We start from the raw sequence: 22,345 nt of genomic DNA, 5'->3' as shown, positions 1-22,345 counted from the left end.
CAATGTTTAGGCCTTTCTTAAATAGGCAATTTTATGTCGCTCAGGAAGGTTCTAGACATTGAAACTTAATACCTAGGATTGGTAGACCCTAACAATACATATAGACTCAGCCAAATACATCTTTGACAATTATTTTAGAAATTTCGGGTAGCCCAACTTTGAAAGATCATAACTCTTGAACCATTGCTCTAATTGGCTATTATAACCACTTTCTGGAAATGCCAGCTCCTCATCTAGAAGCTTAGAATGGGGCAAGTGCCCTTCCATCGAGTTTTTGGACCTCATCCAGGCACTCTAAGGTCTCCAATAGTGAGCCTAAAGATTTTTCTTCAAAATTTTCCACTGAAAATCTGCAATAACTTCTTTGATACTTAAGGTGGAGCAATAAGACTTTTATGGTAGGCTTATAACTCTAAAATGAACCTTCATGTAGAAAATGAGAACATTCCAAGCTCATATGAAAAACTTACTAAAAATAGCAAGTTCCCATAAATAGTAACCACCCTATCTACTAGTCCTTATTAAAATAGAAAAAGACTAAAAATAAAAATATTTTTGGGTGATGCAAGATTGCTCTTACACCCAGGACGCTCTTGCATCAAACACCCGGAGTAATTTGAGAAGTGACTCCATCACGTCTCAAGTGTTTAGAGGAAAATTAAGACGATTAACCTCCTCCCTTGCTAGCCATGTTGAATCCTCTACTAGCCTCCCTTTCCATTTGACTAGGTATTCCTCATAAGTTCTATTCCTTGTATTTTTTCCAACATGACTGTCCAGTATCTCCTCAATCTCTTTTGTAGTCAAACTAGCTACTGGAATACTCCATTGCACTTCTACAACTTCATCTCTATCACCTCCTTCATAATACTCTGTCAAATCTAAAATATTAAATACTGGTGAAATATTCAATTCAATAGGCAACTCCACTTTATAAGCATTTCTAGAATCATGTCTTTTCACTATTTTGCATGGTCCAAACTTCTTCATCTTTAGCTTATTATATGTATCCACTAGAAAATGCTCCTTTCTCAAATGAACCATGACTTCATCTCCAATTTGAAATACCTTATACCTCCTTTTTACATCTTCCTTAGCCTTGTACTATGTATTCATCTTTATAATGTGCTCCTCACCTCCTCATGTATGTTCTTCAAATGTTCAACAAATTCTTTTGCTTTATCACTACTTATCTCTCCTTTATCCAACTGCCTCAATTTAGAAGCATTTCTGGGACTACTCCCATATACAATTTGGAATGGTGATTTACTAGTACTCTTGTTGACATAATTATTATATGAAAATTTTTCTTGTGGTAAAATCATATCCCATCCTTTTGGCTTGTCTCCAACCAAACATCTCTTTAAATTTCCCAAACTATGATTCACAACTTCTATCTGTCCATCAGTCTATGGATGATGTGATGAATTGAACTTCAAATATGTCTTCAACTTCTTCCACAATGTATGCCATAAATACCCAACAAATTTGGTATCTTAATCAGAAACTATACTCTTTGGCAAACCATGTAGTCTCACTACTTCTCTGAAAAATAACTCTGCTACATGAGCAACATCACTAGTCTTTTTGCAAGGAATAAAATGTGCCATCTTTGAAAACATGTCAACCACCACAAAAATAAAATCATGCCCACGCCGTGTCCTCGGTAATCCAAGAACAAAATCCATGCTGACATCCTCCCATGACTTCTTTGATACAGGTAATGGCTAATACAACCTTATATTTTGCTTTACTCCTTTTGCCATCTAACATACTTTGCAACTCTACACAAACTTCTTCACATCTTGCTGCAATTGTGGCCAGTAATAATTCTCAGCAACCAAAGCTATGATTTTATCTCTATCAAAATATCTAGCCAATCCTCCACTATGCTTCTTCTTGATGAGATTCTCCCTTATTGAACTTCTAGGAATGCACAACTGGCTCCCTTTGAACAACATACTATCTTGGATCATGAAATCCAACCACTTCATCCTATCAAGTATAACAGATTTCATACTTCACCAAAATTAGGATCATCTAGATACAAAGTATTGAGTTCCTTGAACCCAACAACCTATGTCTATATATCTATTGATCAACAAAATTTGTCTTTTACTAAGAGCATATGCAACTTTGTTAGACTTCCCATTCCTGTGTTTCAAAACAAATGTATAACTCTACAAAAACTCAACCCACTACAAATGCCTTTGGTTCAATTTTTCTTAACTATTCAAATATTGCAAAGCTCGATGATTAGTATACAAAACAAATTCCTTAAGAAGAAGATAGTGTCTCCACTTCTTCAATGCTTGAACTATAGCATAAAATTCCTAATCATAAACAAAATATTTTCTTTTGGCATCATTCAACTTCTCACTAAAATAAGTAATAGGTCTACCTTCTTGGCTCAAAATAACTCCTATTACAGCACCACTAGCATCACAGTCTACTTGAAACACCTTGTTAAAATTAGGAAGTGCTAAAATAGGCTACTAAGTAACTTTTTGTTTTAACAGAATAAAACTCTTATCTACTCCTACAATCCACTTAAATTATTTCCTATCCCCTCTCATTATTTCAATCAAGGGTCCACAAATACTGCTAAAACCTTCTATGAACTTTTTGTAAAAACTAGCCAGTCCATGAAAAGATCTTACCTCTATCACACTCCGTGGAGTAGGCCATTCAAGGATAACCTTCACTTTCTCTGGGTCCATCTTCAGACCTTCTACTAAGACTACAAATCCTAGGTACACCAAGTCCTTCTTTACAAAACTGCACTTCTTCAGGTTTATCAGTAACTTGTCTTCCCTCAACTTATCAAACACCTTGCGAATATGAATCAAATTCTCCTCCAATGTCTTAATAAAGAGAAAAATATCATCTAGGTAAACAATGAAAAACTTACCCAAAAACTCCTTTAGTACCTCATTCATGAGCCTCATGAAAGTGCTCAGTGCATTGGTTAGCCCAAAAGGCATGACTAACCACTCATACAGTCCTTTTGTCTTGAATGTAGTTTTCCACTCATCACCTTCTCTAATACGAATATGATGGTATCCACTCTTAAAATCTATCTTTGTGAAATACTTAGTCCCACCCAAACAGTCCATAATATCATCCATCCTTAGCAATGGAAATCTATACTTGATTGTGATCTTGTTGATAGCATGAGAATTTGTGCACATCCTCCATTCTCCATTCTTATTTGGTGCTAATATGTTTGGGACAACACATGGACTTAGACTCTGTCTAATCAACTCCTTCTGTAACAACTCATGAACTTGTTTATTCAACTCTTTACTTTCTATTGGTGTCATTCTATGCACCACCTTGTTTTGCAAACTGGCTCCTAGAACCAAATCCATTTGGTGACTGATCTTCCTCATTGGGGGCAATCCATTAGATAAATTATTTGATACAATATAAAAAAACTCTCTCAACATATTTGCAACTTCTGTAGGTACCTCCTCTACTACTTCTTTACTATCTTTTGGAATTATAGTGAAACACATATGCTCACACTTCATACCTTTGAGAAACTCTTTTCCATCAACAAAACATATTATGGTAGCACTACATACATTTTCTTCTTTCTCCTTCAATGACTTCAACTTATGCTTCACTCCATCCTTGGTCAGAGTGTAGGTATTTTCTCACCCATTGTGTACAACATGCCTGTCAAATTGTCGTGGCCTACCCAACAACATATGACATATGTCCATAGGTATGATATCAAAAAGTACCTCATCCCGACAACTTCCAATCTTGAACTTCACTGAGCACTACTCATTGACCATGATCTTGTGTTCATGTTGCACCCAAGAAATATGGTATGGATGCAGGTGTTTCTGTCTCTTTAGCTTCAACTTTGTAACTATCATTTTTGACACCAGATTGTCAGTACTTCCACCATCAATGATTACATCACAACACTTATCTTCACATATTTACCTTGTGTGAAACAAACTCTTTCTTTGATCAAGTTCATTCTCACCACTCAACATGACTCTTGTTAACTAGAACTTCTCCTCTTTTAGCATCTTTAGAATGTGATGATCTGGCATCTTCATCAACATGTGAAACTATGGCTTCACCTTCTATTCTTCCATCTTTCCTTCCTTGTCACTTGGTACATTCAAATTCTCTATGCCCTTCTTCTCCGCAGTGAAAACATTTCCCACAAAAGCCTCCTCTTCCACATCCTTGTCCTCTTCCTCTTCCTCTTTGATCTCTATTGTTATGATCATGGAAATGATTCAAATTATTTCTCCTCTAGTTTTGACTACTACTTCTAGCCTCATCCTTATTCTTTTGATCATCATTATGACTTCCATAAGATCGTCTGCCAGATCTTCTACCGAGACCTCTTCCACTATTCTTGTTGTCAAACTTCTTGCTCAATTTCTTCTCAACTCTTAGGGAAAACTAGCATGCCTCCTCAATATTGTTCATTCAAACTAGACTTAGCTCATCTTGGATACTTGGCCTTAACCCATTAAGATAATGGTCCAGTTTCTCGTTATCATCTTCTACATGGCTGGTTCTAATGAGAACTCAATAGAACTCTTCAGTATACTCTTGAACTAATTTTTTTGCTTGATTCAACCCTTGAAGTTTCTTCAATAGATCAAGCTCATAATCCACAAGAATGAATTTTTACTTTAGTTTAGCTATCACATGATCCCATGTGGTAATTTTTTTCTTTCCCTTTCTATTTCACTCTAATTGAACCTCCTGCCACTAGATCTTTACATGTCCCTTCAGTTTCACCTTCAGAAACTTGACCCTATTAGGATCCTCAATATCCTCATAATCAAAGTACTCCTCTAGTTCATTGATCCAATTGATCAGCTCCTTTGGGTTAAGATTTCTCAAAAATATGGGAACCTCAAACTTAGATCTTTTTCCAATTTTGGAGATGGCCTTAAAAAGCCTCTCTTCCTTTGGGTTTAGAACTGCCTCTGGTTTGGCATTTTCTTCTTCTTCATCCTCATCCTTGCTTTCATCTCTTACAAAAAGATTTATTCCTTTGTGCATTTGTTCTTCCAATGCTTGCATTTGTCTTTGGAGGGCTCTAAAACCCTCAGGTTTAACACCTACAACTCTTCTGCCACATTCTCTTCGTGGAGGCATTTTTTTGTGCTTTCATTGAGACCCTAGTGTAAACTACCTCACAATTAGTGATCTATCTACACACTTAGCCCAAACCATGATCTTGGTGTGAATTGCCTCATAGTCGATGATCTATCCACACACTAAAGAACTCTAGCTCTGATACCACTTGATGAAGGGTGCTCCCCTTAATACCATAAACCATAACAAAAACAAAGAAACAACAACAAATGTGAGAACAAAATGTAGAGTTCTTATTTGTGTCACAAATGCAGAATTATAGAATCACAAGTACAATATGCTAACCCACATGGGTGCCTTCATTACAATAATTTTCAAGACTAAGTTGTGAACTACCACCCAGAGTTGTCCTAGACAATGTTTGAGCCTTTCTTAAAGAAGAAATTTTATGTCACTTGGGAAGGTTCTAGACATTAAAACTTAATACCTAGGGCCAATAGACCCTAAAAATACATATAGAGTCGGCCAAATACATCTTTGACAATTATTTTAGAAATTTCAGGTAGCCCAACTTTGAAAGGCCATAACTCTTGAATCGTTGCTTCGATTGGCTATTATAAGCACTTTAAAAAAATGCAACCCCTGATCTACATGCTTAGAATGGTGAAAGTGCCCTTCCATCAAGTTTTTGGATCTCATTTGGGCACTCTAAGTCCTCCAACGGTGAGCCTAAAGATTTTTTTGCAAATTTTTCCATCAAAAATCCACAATAACTTCTCTGATACTTAAGGTGGAGCAATGAGATTTCTATTGTAGGCTTATAACTCTAAAATGAACATTCATGTAGAAAATGAGATTATTCTAAGCTCATATGACAAACTTACTAAAAATAGCAAGTTCCCATAAATAGTAACCACCCTATCTACTAGTCCTTATTAAAATAGAAAAGACTGAAAATAAAAATATTTTTGGGTGATGCAAGATTACCCTTACACCCAGGATGCTCCTACATCATTTCTTTACCCATTAAACATCCCTTACAAATAGGATTGGTAGGTTTGATCAAATTTGGTAAATCCTTGACGATACTTATAGTACTTATCTGTTAGATTATTGTGGAGGGGGGGGGGGGGGTGTGAATAAATTATAACTAGTTATCCTATAGGCCTTAAAACTACTTTTCACCAACTCAAACACTTTAATATTTTAGATCATAAGCTTGGTAACTAGATCTAACATCAAAATATAAATTGATATAAACTTTGCATGAAAGCATCAACTTAATATACTGAGTATCAGAGTTATCTTCCAGCTTATACCGAGTTACAATAATAAATAGTAAACATGAAATAAACTTGCAACATAATAAACATTCACACAATTTGACACAAGTATTTAATGTGGAAACCCTGTAAAGGAAAAAACCACCTGAGAATCAACAACCCAAAATTTTTACTCTTCTAAAGTGAGCTCTATTAGGAGTCAATCTTGTTAAATGCTACATACACATTGTTAATGTGACGTTGCTAGAGGATTTTCATCAAATATCACCTAGAACTTGTTCATTCTTTGAAACTTCAAAGTAATGGTCTTCTCTAAAGAACTTACAAAGTATTCAACTGAATGTCACCATATAGGATTTAAAAATACTGCCAGGTCCACTCAATTAAGATATTTTTTTCTACAATGATTAGAAAGTAACAATGCAATGACTTGTTAGGTTTTAGCACTACCTTTCTTGTTTAGATCTTTGCGTCACTCAATCTCTTTCTTCTTTCAACTTCTGATCCCTTTCTAGTTGATTCACACACTCCTTACATCAACTTAGCATTTCCCTTGCTTGATCCTTACAATGAAGTTATGCTAGATTATCCTTCAGACTATCACTTCTTCAACATCATCTATATCAACAATAGTACAATCAAAGATGTCAACAAAAATAACATCAACAATATCAACATCCATAAGCATTGTATTCATCCTTAGAGATATTGGGGCCAACAAATAGTAGAGAAGGGGAAATATTCCTATCTCATTAGTTATATCATCTTCATCTTAATATCTTTAGAATCAACTTTTAGGGAGGATAATTGATTAGAATCTCTATGTTTAATTTTAGTAATGTGAAAGTACTTAGAATTCAAGTCCCCTTCTTTCAACTAAATAGCCCTAGATCTTTGTCTCCAAATAACTCTTCCATAGATATAATATCATGATATTTCACCAATATAGAGTTTTTCAGCTTCCACTAGGGAATCAGTGTACCCCTCAGTTTGAATTCAATTATGGGTTGTCATAACTCTATCTAGTCGGCCTTGAATGAAATTAGCTCCAATTTTTTTATTACTCTAGATAAAGTTGAGACCTTGGAGCTCCATATGAATTAGAGCTTATAGATTAACAAAATCATGAGATCAAAGTGTCCATCCAGCTGAGATGGGTTTCCCCTTAATTTCTCAGTTTCAAAAATAGGAACATTAAACTCCCCCATAATCAACCAATTTTTTTCTTCTACAACTCTTCTCAAATATATTAACTTGTCCCAAAATGTTTTCCTATCACTCCTTGTGTTGGGTGAATAAATATTAACCAAAATCCATCTGAAATCAAGTTTCATGTGATTAAATCTCACAACTTTCATGTTCTTATTAGCAGTTAAAATTTGACCATTCAAAAGAGTTTGGTTCTAGAGGACCAAAGTACCTCCAGAAGCCCCCTCAGAACTACTCTCTTGTGCACCATAGTCCACCAAAATGTCTAGTTTATGATCACGAACCAGATTTCTAACTACATCAACCTTATGGCATCTATTTAGCCCCCTAATATTCCATGTGATAAACTTTATTTTCTATTTGGAGTAAATTCCATAACAATACCCTAATTCCCATTAGCTATATTCTATAATCTCTCTCTTTATCTCTTATATTTGAAGATTTGGATCCTTAATTATTATAAGAACCAACATCTTCCTTTAGCATCGAGGATCCAACATTCGCCCTCCATCTTCTAGTAAAAACCCCCACTATTGAGGAAGAGATGGAACCCCTTTTCTTCTCTATGTTTTTCCAATTTCTAACCTTCTGAGATCTATCCTTGGGTTGTCCATGAATCCCTCTCTTTAAGTCTTTTTTTTTTAAAGATATGACATTATCCACAAGGTATAAAGAAGGCACCATTTCAATATTCATTTCCTCCAATAGAGAAAACTCACCACCTAGAATCCTACAGATCTAAGTATCTTCAAAATAATCACCCTAGGGGCTACAAAAATCATCTAATGAGTCTTATGCTCTACTATTAAAACCCTCTAGGGGGTTAGATTGGTCCATCTCATTCATCTATCCTTCTTGTAGGTTATCATTCCTTCTCATTTAAGGAGATGGGATAGGAGACATGACCTCATCAAGCTAAATGGATTTCAAACCTTCATTTTTATTAATAAAATGCAAGTCCACCCCTTCTTCTATCTCAACATTCCATTCCTTTTTGTTCACCTTGTCTATGAAAGGGGGTAGGATAGGAACTCCCTGAGCATCTATCTATTCTAGTTCACCAGCCTTTTGGTCTTGATCCTTAATCTCCATATCTTGACCTCTTCTTTTTTCTTCACCTAAAGATGGGTACTTAGATTTGTCATGAGGCCCTTTATCTTGATCTTCCTTTTGAACTGGTTCATGCACCTTCTTTGGATGCTAGACCATTTTTTTGCCTCCTCCAACATTTTATTTTTCTTTTTACTTTGAGCCTCCTTGGCATCAACCATGGGTTTTTAAGGATACTTATTTTCTAAGTGACCTACTTTTTTGAAGTAAAAGAAAGCATTAGGGAGATCTTCAAATTCAACTTCTTGAGTCCATTTCCTAGTTTAGATACAATATCAATATTCTATGGTAGATCTTTCATCTAATTAACTTTTACACATATGCAGCTAAGAATTAATCTAGACCTAGTTGTAGTCATAGAATTAATGGCCAATAACTCTCCAAATGAAGTAGCTAGATCCTTAAAGCCATCATCATTCCAAAAACCTAATGTTATCCCCATAAGTCTAACCCAAACAAGGGTTGAGAGAAAAAGAGAGTTAGAGAAATCCATTTTTGGTTCCCATTTTTTCAGAGAAAAGGTACTATTCCCAACTGATCAAGGGCCACTACATAAGACCATATCTCTATATTTGTTGCATATAAACACAAAAGAGATAAACCCATTTGAGATGGCAACAACATCGACTTGACCATGAAAGTTCCATTTCCTTTTGACCATAAATCTAATAGTCTCAATATTTGGCCTCATCCCCATTAACTTACCAATCAAATTCAATTCCAATGATGAGATTAATTGGTCCACAATGGGATTTGGGAAAAAGATTTGAAATTATCTCTTTTCTTAGTAGGACACAAAAGTGATAGGTGGAGACACAAACTTACCCACTAGTTATTTTCCCAAAGAGAGAATACCATTGAATTATCTCATGAACCACCCTTCCCTCCTTTCCAGAATAACAAAAGTCATAGATCTTGAGTTTTTTACTTATCTTGTTCCACACACACACACACACATGTCAAATTTTTGCATATATAATATATGTCGTAAATTTTATATATATATATATATATATATATATATATATATATATATATATATATATATCTCATATATATAATTTAATTTATCTAACTGAATTATAAAATTAACAGTCTCTCTTAATGAAGAAGGATAAAACACATAGATATTACACCATTTGTAATATTCAAAATGGAAAAATTTAAGGATATCTTTGGTTAAAAGATCTCCACCATTTTGATATCATGAGTATTTTTCCTTCAGAATATCAACACATGATATTCACCACGTACTCAAAATATATCCACACAAGCAATTCATAGACTGTCATGTGAATGATATATAACACTTAGTTGTTGATTTACAAGATATAATCCATCATGATTTATTTCAATATTTACACAAAATGCATATCATGATATAAGTTATTGTAATATCATCACTTTCCAATAACTTCTATAAATACAAGTGATGATCATTCAAACGTCACCACTTCCTCATGATGTACATAGGGGGTAGGCCCATACACATATGACATCAAAAGTTTACATGAAGTCATTGCAGATACTATCATGCGGTGTTTTTACGACATCCACCATGAACCATATCAGAGAATAAGATTTTCACCTCAAAATTATCTCTCGTAGATAATAATTTATTACAAGGGTGTGTCAAAACTCTCTCTAAGCCTAATATAATCCTTCTGTTATCCTAGCAACAACTCATGTCATGCTTTCCTAGTTCAACAAGTATAATGATATCATGAAACATTCCCACCTACATGCATGAAAATTTATCCCATGAATCACAGTCCTTTAACTACTATAGTTTTTTATGTCTCAAGAATCCATTTCAACACGGTCTACTCCCTCTAAATCAATACAACCAATATTGTTAGAAGCATATCTTCTATCTGGTCCCTCTCTTTGTAAAAGGTTGCCTCTAATGAATTGGTTGACTCCCTCGTGATATCTAGAATGATACTTCATAATCTCAATCATCAAAGATATTATCTTAAAGAGCCTTAACTTATCCAACATGATCATAAGATGACGTATGAGCTACTGACATAAGATTGAATTCTACACAATATTTCATAGCATGTGTAAAGTACCAATCTTTTTTCCCTTAGATTATTTGATAAGGTAACATATCCTTAAAGATGGTTCAAGTGGGAATGGAACATTATTTATTATATTTCCCTCCATAATGTAATTCTCACTCTTATATCATCCAACAATTTTTTATCACATCAAATATGGAAGACTCCTTTCTGTTCTGCTTTTTCTTATTTACAAAGAATCATCCCTAGGGATCAATGAAAATAATAAGAGTATGTAAAAGAAAAAATTTCTTATATTATATCCATGGATATAGATAAGTGACTGACTAAAAAATAAAACATAGTACTCAAGAGAGAGTACTTATCTTAATAATATGGAGTAAATAGTCAACACTATCCTCTTTGATGTAATGCTCTAGATATTTGACTTTAGATTTTTAGATGAAATTTTGTGTGTTGGATAATTTTCCTAGTGCCAGAGGAATGCTCTTATCACAAAAGAGTTTCTTTTACAAAACCTTCATAAGAACTTGTTGTAACTAGTTCTGGACCCATGTCACATAAGGAACTGTACCTATACAAAATCCTATGTGCAGTCATCAAGATGAACTAATAAAGGCATGGATAAGATAAAGGAAAATATGAGGGATTCAAAGTATATATGTCTGAATAATGGTATAGAAGCATGGGTATGACTCAAAATAATGATTGAGGTGGGGGTGGTCCATTTATACCCCATCTCTCCTTTGAAGATTAAATGATGGACATCAAAGTACTTAGCCTTGTATATGTAAGCAACCATATATTATAACTAGTGTAGAAAGGCCATAATAGCCAAGGCTTCATCTTCAACCACATATGTGTCAACATTTAGGAACACATAACAAATAATTGTTTCACATTTCCCTAGAAATGAATTCATTGAAATGATCCATGTTCAAGTAGAAACTTCATAGGGAATTATACTATTTGGTTCTTATCCACAATCCATATAAGGAAACATAGTTGTGGCATAATATACATACCTTATAGCATTTAGTGGAGTCCCAAAATTTCCTAAAAGTCATAATGCTTCCTTACAAAAAAATGAGTTCATTTTCACAATCTCCTCAATATCTAGGAACCTCATGCTCTTGGTAATTTTTGCAAAGACTTCAAACATTAGATAAAATGGTCATGACAGAGAAAAGATAATGGTGGCTAGGATAGGATTCTATTGACATGTATAAAACCTATTGGAAATGAAGAGAGTAACCAAGAGGGGAGGGATGAATCAGTTACCACAAAAAAAATTCCCTATCCTAGATGTCAAATCAAACTTTTCACTGCAAATGAAATACTTTATCCAACTTAGTTAAAACTAAGTTCTTGTTGTAACTCAGTTAACAAAGTAGTCTTATGATAATTAATCTATTTTAACCTTTAGTATCTTAGTTGTAGAAACATAAAGCATAAAGCAAATAACATGAACACATGTAACACCAATATTTAATGTAGAAACCCAATTTGGGAAAACCACCATGCAACTAGTTACAATATTTTCACTCTTCTGAAGTGAGCCTTGTTAGGAGCCAACCATGTTAAAGGTTACAATACATACTCTTAAACATGACCTTGTTAGAGGATTGACATCACCCTGTTAGGAGTGTCTTGTTTAGAGGTCTTCAAACACTTCAATATTGAAATATGACCTTGCTAGAGGATTTATAATCTGATTGTTAAGTCAACTCCGTTAGGAGATTTCTTTACTACTACAATGATTAGAAGGTAACAATATTTTGACCTGATTTATGAAGAAACTTCTTTGGTAGATTCAGATCTCTATATGGCTTGACCTTTAGATCCTTACTAATTAGAACATTCTTTGCTCCTTATCTTCCACTTTACTGTTCTACCTTTTCCTTCGATCACATCTCCATCATATTCCACATTATTCACTTGCATTACTTCTTGACCTTTCTTATATACCATGAAATTTTTCAAGTTAGCTTGAATACGTCGACCTCAATTAGTTAATTAATAGACAAGTGTAATTTGTTGATACTCAGTCAATAATGGGATTAATCACTTGGTTAACACTGTGATTCCTTTGATGCCCGACCACTCAATTAAGGCTGAGATTAATCACTTGGTCAACATTGTGATTCTTTTGATGTCTGGTCACTTGGTTAATACTGAATACCCTTCATTTCCCAGCCACTTGGTTGATACTGAATACTAAATGTCCTTTATTGTCTATCTACTCAATTAATAATGACATTTGTGTAACATCAACGACAACATACAATTTGAAGATTTTTTTCCAATAATCTCCCTCTTTGGCATTGATGGAAACAAAACATGTCAACATACAATGATAAAATTATGAGCAATTAAATTATATCCTTAGTTTCATTTTGGTTCTTATCTATACCAACTCCCTCTATGATTCTACCTGGATTTGTCTTAATAGCTTCAAATGAATTCTCCCTCTTACATCTATCATCACTTAGCTGCGTGCTTTTGTCATTATTCTCCCTCTTTGTTGTAAATTCCATCATATGTATACTTTACCTCTTATGATACTAATCTCTCCCTCTTTGACATCAAATGCCAAAAGACATATAATTTGAATTTACTATGTACCTTTTGTATTGATTCATATGAAATATGTTCCACCTTTCACACCTAAAGTGTGACAATCACTATTAACTTGATAGATATTCATTGAAACTTGGTCGATGCATCACTATCTTGTGTTTTAGTGAGTATCAAATAGGGGAATACCCCCTAGTTTACCTCTTAGACATAAATGCATCCTCAGGTAATGCCTTGGTAAATATGTCTACTATCTGCTCCTTGGTGTTCACATACTCCAATTTCATTGTCATGTCCCAAATTTACAATGCAAACCCTCTTCTAATTTTATTTTATTTTATAAGATGCCATTACTAAGTTGACAGTAAATTTTTTCCCTTTAATTTTCTTTTCCTTTCAGAACACAAGGTTTACTTTTTATAATAATAATAATAATAATAATAATAATAATTTCCTTTAGTCACTAACTCAATCTACTATTAAAGGTAATTCAAATGATAATAAAAGTTTGATTTAGTCAATGCATCAATAATAACTCTGATACACAAAACAATCTAACCTTATTACAATTCAAAATAAAGAACTCATACTATTTTTTTTTTCAAGGATATAATTACATCTTATTTGCAACATGAATAAAGGTAAATATCTGCACTTCAAAAGAACATCCAATGCAAAATACTTTTTGCAACAAATACAACTTTGCTAATCATTTATTCTGCACACCAAAACTATTACATAATTTCCCATGGCTCAACACAAGTGGTAGTACACATGAAACAAACTAGTGAACTTCACAAATATAATAAAATTGCCTTCTTTTAAAATAAGGAATATAAGCAGACTCAATAATCTTAATGGGGGTACACAATGGGAGACTCTCCCTTTACACTTTAACATACAAGGACTATCTCTTTACACATAGAAAGGAAACAAGAAGTATTTTCTCTCAAGCTTTAGCTTCAACTATCACTTGCAATGCAACACACACAACAATGCCCATGGGATGCTTTCCTCCCAACCATAGGCCTTTTCAAGACCACCCCCATGCTAGGAGAACCAATGATAGGTGGTAACACATTTTGTTTTGAAAACCAATATCTTATACACAACATTACACAACAACTTATACAACAAGTTTTACCACATACAATCATCACACTACAGCACAATACTCCCCACCAAGCTTGCACTAAAGATCACAATAGATCCCTTTAATGGGTGAAGGTGGAAACTGAACAACGAGGAGAATCCATATTGGAAATTATAATACATGCCTTCACAAGGCTCATATCCCTTCACACACATTTACAAGGCTATACATATGGATCCAAATTCCTTCACAAGGCTTTATCTTACCCCCTTATGGCCCCCAAATAAGACAACAATGTGGCATATGAGGCCCATATCACTCATATGGCATTTCTCTCCCCTACAAGGAGAGACTCTCCACCTGATAGCATTCCCTATACACCCTTCACCCAAACAAGGTTGTCTTCCCTCCCAAGGGTGAGGCTCACCCTGTAACACCCCAAAAGAAAACAAAGACACAATATAAACCAATATTTCCAAAATAAAACTCCTAGTCTGCAAGGGAACTCATAAACATGACATCCATACACCACAAAATACATTATAGGGTTTGGCACATCATAAAAATGAATTTGAAAATCCTACCACAACATAAAGTTCACACACATAACTTAAAGACCAAGGAATGCATGCTCACAAAATCACATTTACAATACATGAACTGCACATAACAAACTAAAACTAGAAGTTCTATCCAAAACATAGAGTTAACATGGCATTAACTAAGGGAAAAACCACTCACCTCACTTCCAAGCTTGAGGTTTCAACTCCTTTCTCCTTCTCTCTTCCTTCTCTCCTCAGCTATTCTCTATTCCTTCCTTAGCTAAAAAATGTTTCCTCCCTTTTCTCCTATTCCTTCCTTAGTCCCCCAAATTATTTCTATGTCTCCCTTATTTCTAAGTCTCTTATCTTCTCCTTTCCGAAAATTTTTCCATGCCTCCTTCTCTAATTTTGACCATATGGAAAACCTAACTTTTGGGTGGTCTCCTAGGTCCCTAGGGAAGATTTATATACTTAAATATGACCCTAACCCCAAAGTATACATATGGGTCTTTAAATAAGGTCATAAACTAGCTCTAGGGATGGTTTTAACACCCTAAATTTCCACTCCAAGTTTGCATTCGAAATTGAATGGGGGACAAATCTCTTGGTTCTATAAACAATGAAAATCACCTAGGTTTACTACATGGTTACCCAAGGGTCACTCTACTACTCACCCAACACACTTGGCATGCCACATCACAACATGTGTCAATTGACACCACTTTTAAAGCACATCATTTTACACATTTGGCATGCCAATATAATTACACAAAAATACATTTAACAATTCACATTAAAAAAATGACTATTTTCACAAATAAAATACAATTATAATTAGGTTATTCCCTCCTTAGGGTTAACTTTGTCTTAACAATACACCTAGCAAGGTTCTCCATGTGTCCATGAGCTTACTACTTGCACACTTGTGAAAATATCAGTAGCCCAATATGAGGTATAAGCATATAAAATGACATACAAGATATGCAACATTAAATCCATAAATCCATGGTATCATAACAAAATGTAAATCATCATGATAAAATGTCAATATGTATTCTTCATTTACAATAGCATAGCTACCATTTTACACTTGTATTCAAGGAATTTCTCCAATATATACTATAAAACACCATTCAGTATGATCACTCCTATGTATTTCAATTATAGCATAAATCAATACACATTAGTATAGGATCACCAGCATAGATGTAGAATTATATTCCCTTACCATTAGGACACATGAATCATACTTCAATACTCAATTGTTAAACATGATTGATCAACATCAGATAGAAATCATAATATGATAAGATAAGTAGCACTAAGAATGCATCAAATTAGCATCATCATAACAATAATCATAAACCCAAAATGGATAACATTTCCTAAATAAAATTTCATGTATTCCTCACTTGGTCAGATTGATCAACATCTTGAGGTCTATTGAATGTAATATACCTTTTACGAATTACCCATCTACATTTCAACTATTACAACATCTTACTATCTTCATGTGCATTTACTCTAGTTTTTTTTCTATCAATACATTAATCATCCATTCTATCATACAAGAAGTAACCTCAACCATCGTTCACTTTCACTTATCATTAAAATACTTTAGCATACGTTGCTTGACTAATTTCATGTGCAATCTTAATACTTGTTAATAGGTTACCACATTGGAGTTTTCAAATTACTCTAGTGGCAACATGATATCATTGTTGCTATGATTATGATTTGGATTTTAACAATCATGATTTTATATATTGTATAAGAGGAGGGATGTTACATTCATCTCCTTGTCTTGAACCAATTCGCTTAAGTAATGATACTTGATTGCAGTGTGTTTTGTCTTTGTGTGCATCATAGGGTTTTTGGATATATTGATTGCACTTGGGTTATTACAATAGACAACCATTGGTTCCTTGATTTCCTCCTTCATTATTAACAATAATTGCTTGATCTATATTATGTTAGAACAATTAACTACTATAGCAACATACTCTGTCTTTTCTGTTGATTGAGAAATATAATTCTGCTTCTTGCTTGTCCATGATACTAGTCTCTTTCCAAGAAAGAATGCTATTCCACTAGTGCTTTTCCTATCATCAATGCTTCGTGCCCAATTTGCATCATTAAAGGTTCTTAACTCAAGGTTTCCTCCTTTCTTATACCATAAACCATATTCTTTAGTTCCTTTTAGGTATCTTAGATTCCTTTTTACTTCCATCATGTGATTTTCTTTAGGATTTGTAGAAAATCTTTCAACTATGCCGACTACCATTGCAATATCAGGTTTGGTGTGTACCACATACTAAATTTTCCCAATCATTGATCTATAGGTAGTCTAATTTACCTACTTTTATTCATCATTCTTTGAAAGTTTATGTCTAGTAGACATAGGTGTTCCAGCTGGTTTAGAATCTTCCATTCCAAATCCTTTCAATGTTTCCTTAATGTACTTTAATTGAGTGATGTATATGCCATCCTTCAATTGATGAAATTGTAGGCCAACAAAGAATTTTATCTCTCCAAACATAGAAATTCCAAATTCTTTCCTGATTTGCATAACATCTAATGTCCTCCAAATATGGTATCATCCACAAATAATTCTGCTAGCAATATCTTGTCCTGTGGTTGTTCCTTTATATACAAATTACTATTATCATTTATCTTTTCAAAACTAATTCTTACCAAATATCCATGTGGCTTTTCATACCATGCTCTTGGAGCTTGCTTCAATCCATATAGAGCTTTGTGTAGTTTGTATACCATGTCTCTTTTATTTGGATCAATGAAACCTTTTGGTTGTTCAATGTAGACTTCTTCCTCCAAAATTCCATTTAAGAAAGTTGATTTTACATGCATTTGATATAATTTGAATCCTTTATGTGTAGCATATGCTAGTAGTATTCTAACTCTTTCAAGTCTTACAATAGGGGAAAATGTTTCTTCATAGTCAATACCTTCTTCTTGTGCATAACCTTTGCATACTAGCCTTTCCTTGTTCCTTGTTACTTATCCTTTCTCATTTAACTTATTTGTAAATATCCATTTTGTACCAATCACATTCTTATCCTTAGGTCTAGGTACAAGAGACCATGTATTATTCTTTTCTATTTGCTCAATTTCTTCATTCATTGCCTCTATCCAACCTTCTTTTTCTAAAGCATATTTTATAGATCTAGGTTCAAATTCACTCAAAAAGTATGTACATTTTAATTTTTTCCTTCTCAGTATGCCATTTTTCTCTCCAATTATTTTTTTACGTGCATGCTGTCTTCTGACATATTTTGCAAGTTTTGTCTCTTTTCTTCTTATTTCTAAACTAGGTTCACTTGGTTCTGCATGCTTGTGATCTTTTACCTTTTTCTCCAGCTCCTCTGTATGTGACTTAGGTTCCTCTAACTGATCTAATTGTAACTTAGGTCGTATTTCCTGTGACTCTGATTGCACTGTCTGAACTAATTGCAACTTAGGTTATATTTCCTATGACTTGGATTGTACTATTTGTGACTTGGTAGGTTCACTTTGCTCAGCTCCAACTATTTGTGAGTTGGGTAAGGTCGCAGGTTCCTCTTCATAGTAAAAAAAATTTATGCAGTCTTTAGGCTCCTTGTTTCTTTGTTCTTCAGTTCTTTCTGCAAACTCATCAATCTTCACATGTGCACTTTCTATGACTTTGTGAGTAGCAAGGTTAAAACATTTGTATGGCTTACTCTTATTGGAGTAGTCTAGGAATATACCTTCATCACTTTTTGCATCAAGTTTTCCTTTCCTTATATCTTTCAAGATATAACATTTTCTTCCAAATACTTTGAGATAAAAAACATTAGACTTATACCCATACCATAATTCATAAGGTGTTTTTCCTATGCCTTCTTCATTTGAACTTAGTTTAGTGTATGAACTATTGTGTTGATTGCTTCTCTCCAGTATTTTGGTGCCAATTTTTTTTCAATCATGAGTGTTCTTACACACTCCATGATGGATGTATTCCTTCTTTCTACTATGCCATTTTTCTCTAGTGTTCTAGGTGCTGATACATGTCTTTTGATTTCCCTTTCATTATAGAACTCATTGAATTCATTTGAGATGAATTCACCTCCTCTATCCAATCTTAGGAATTTCAAATTCTTTCCTATTTCCTTCTCAACTCTAGCCAAATACCATTTGAATTTTTGAAAATCATCATATTTATATTTTAAGAGCATTACAATTATCATCCTAGAATAGTCATCAATAGATAGAATTAAGAATATGTGTCCATAGTAGCTTTCTATACCTATTGGTCCACAAAGATCTGTATGAACTAGTTCCAAAACTTCTTTAGAATTGAAAGTCTTACTTTTGAAAGTTCTTTTACTCATCTTTCCAATTTGACATTGTTTATACATGGCCATCTCAGGTTTCTTCAGATTTGGTATGGCTCTTACTCTTTTCTTTCTTTCTTATGGTAACCAAGTTATAAAAAGTTAACATGACACATTCTTTTGTTCCATAGCCAACTTTCCTCTATTTGTGCCAAAAAATATGTATTTTCAATGAGATCTACATAAAATAGGTTACCTTTTGTCTAATTTCTAGTCCCAACCATGTTTCCTTTACCATCCAATAGATTAACTTTTCCATTCATGAAATTCTACCTTATATCCTATATTGTTCAATTGCACCACACTAAGTAAATTGTCTCTTAGTCCTTCAACCTAGTAGGCATTGCCATATTTGATTCCTTTAGTCAATGCTATGAACCCTTTTCCTTTTACATAACATGGTTTACTGTTTCCAAATCTAACACTTCCACCATCATAGTGTTCTAAATGTTTAAACTTAGTTTTTTCACCAATCATGTGATGAGAAAAACCAATATCTATGATTCATGTATCATTTTTGCTAACATGAGAAATAAGTGCCATATTTTTAGTTTCCTTATTATTAGATTCATCCTTAACAACAATATAAACTACTTCTTCTTGATTATCATTACTATCAAATTTTTTAGCAATGTAATAAGATTTCTTACCTTTGTCTTTGTAGTCCTTGTAGTTTCTAAAGTTTTTCTTGCCTTTAAGCCTATTATTCCTTCTCTCATATTTATCTTCTTTGTTTGGACATCTTGCAACAATATGACCAACCTCTTCACATGAGAAACAAATCAATGGAACTTGGCCTTTAAATTTACCTTTCCCTTTTGGTAATATTTTTGCAAGCAGGGCTTCAAGGACTTCAAGATCATCATCACTATCAACTTATTTTCCTTTTGAGTTTCCTCCATTTCTACCAAGAGTTAGTTTGGCTTTTAAAGCATATTCAAAGTTACTAGGATTAGGAGCATAGTTATCAAAGTTGTCCAATTCAAAAGTAGTCAATCTTCCCACAAGTGCATCCAAGGTTATATCATTCTTTGGATTGCATCTCATCTCTTGAATTGCTAAAAGTCTAATTGAATAAATAGGAAGAAGAGTTCTTAGTACCTTGCTAACCACTATTTCATCAATTATTTTTCCTCTTGCAACTCTAATTGCACTCACACTTTCTTTGATTCTTTCACTATATTGGACAATGCTTTCACCTTCTTTCATTTTAATTTGATCAAACTTACCTCTTAAAATTTCTACCTTGGTTGTTTGCACATTTTTATTGTTAGAGTAAATAAATAAATAATTATTAATTAGTTATTCTATTTACTTAAGCTTACTTAGGTAAATGCATTTCATTTATTAGTTGTAGTTTAGGAGTTTGTTATAAGTTGTTGACAATATGCGAGTTTGTTCTCTCCGAAGTCATACTTATCCTCTCACCTTGTTCAAGGACTTTCCACATCATGTGGATGTATGTTTAGTTGTCACACTTATCTCCTAGCGTCTTCTAGCTTTTTCTAGGAGATTCTTTGAGCTCTTTATATTCAAGCTCCCTCATTGTATTTCATAACATATCTCATTCTTGCATATTGTAAATACATATTTTCTTGTGTTGCAATATCTTTTTCTCTTTCATGTCCATTTAGGATTTTTCCCTAGCTCCACGCTCTTCTCTCCTTGGCTTCCCTTTGATAGGTTATTTGCATGCAGGTGATCTTGGGTATCTTCGGAGTTGGATTTCATCAACTCCAACATGGTACCAGAGCCTTCTTGTTGCTACTTCGTTGAAGGATTTTTGAAGCTGTGATTTGAAGTCACAAACCCTAGTTTGTTTGTGCATTTTTTTTCAAATTAGGGGAAAATCAAATTTTTTGAGCACATTGGGCCCAAATGGATGTTGCCATTTGATCCGAAAGGCCATTTACAGTTAGGATTCATATAAAACTTGTCAATTTTGGAGACAGAGCTTTGGGAGGCAAATTTTTTTTGGTTACAGGACCTTTCGTATGGACTGTATGGACAAATTTGTAAAAAAAATAAATAAATCAATTTTTGGGCACGTCGCCCAACGACCACCACCACTCAGTCCAGCCACCATTGCAGCTGGCGGTAGCTCCAGTGGACTGCCGCGGTGCCACCCATAGTTCTCGTCGCCTGAGTGCCTCCTCTATTTTACACTTCGCTGGCAGTAAATGCTTGTGCCCAGATTTTGTCGCTCCACTCCGCTCGAATCTATAGACTCTTTGCTGCCTGACTACATCTCTCCACCGACGACATAGCCTGATCCCGTCGATTTGTTGGCTGGTGCTCAGTTCCAGTCTGTTGCCCATGCACAGTCACTGTCAGCAGAGATCCTTTGCCCAACCACGGTCTGACACACATCCTCTGTGAAACAGTCAATAGTTTGTGCATAGTTAGCACCACATGGGGTGACACGTGGCACGTGTGCAACATAGCACCTTGCCACATGGCCACTGCCATGTTACCTGCCACTACCATGTTACTTGCCACATCATCATTGCCACATGGCTGCCACTGGACCTACCATGTGGTGTGCCACATGGCTTTCTTTTTTGCTGCAACGGTCTCCAAGCCATCAAATTTAAGCTCGTGATCTACTGACATCAGCATGACATCATCCCTACATTAGCCCTTGCACCTCTCTAAGGTCATTTTGACCTACTTGCTATTTTTTGGCCATAACTTGAGCATACAGAGGTATTTTTCTGATAAAAAAGAAGCATCAGAAAGCTGGTTTTGAGACAGACATTAGTGTAGGTATTTTAAGGTTTTGATGTAGTTTTGTTGCTCATTTTTTTAGTTGAAGTCTGAAGTTGTGTTTTTGATTCCAGCATGTATATCTTTTGCATCCCATGTCAGTTTTTTGAAAATGTTATATTTTTGGAAAGCTGATTTTGTCATCTTTTCAAAAATTTACTATTTTTGCTATATGGTGGATATCTTGGGTGTTTCAGGTCCGAGGATCATTTTCTTGGCATGGTTTCATTTATTTTAGGCTGTCCTATCTTTTATGTCATTTTTTTCCCTTTTCTAATCATTGTAGATA

Source organism: Cupressus sempervirens, chromosome 1 (assembly GCF_028749045.1).
Source record: "Cupressus sempervirens isolate cs-2001-9-10 chromosome 1, ASM2874904v1, whole genome shotgun sequence".
NCBI lineage: Eukaryota > Viridiplantae > Streptophyta > Pinopsida > Cupressales > Cupressaceae > Cupressus > Cupressus sempervirens.
Note: the sequence above shows the minus strand (reverse complement) of the source record.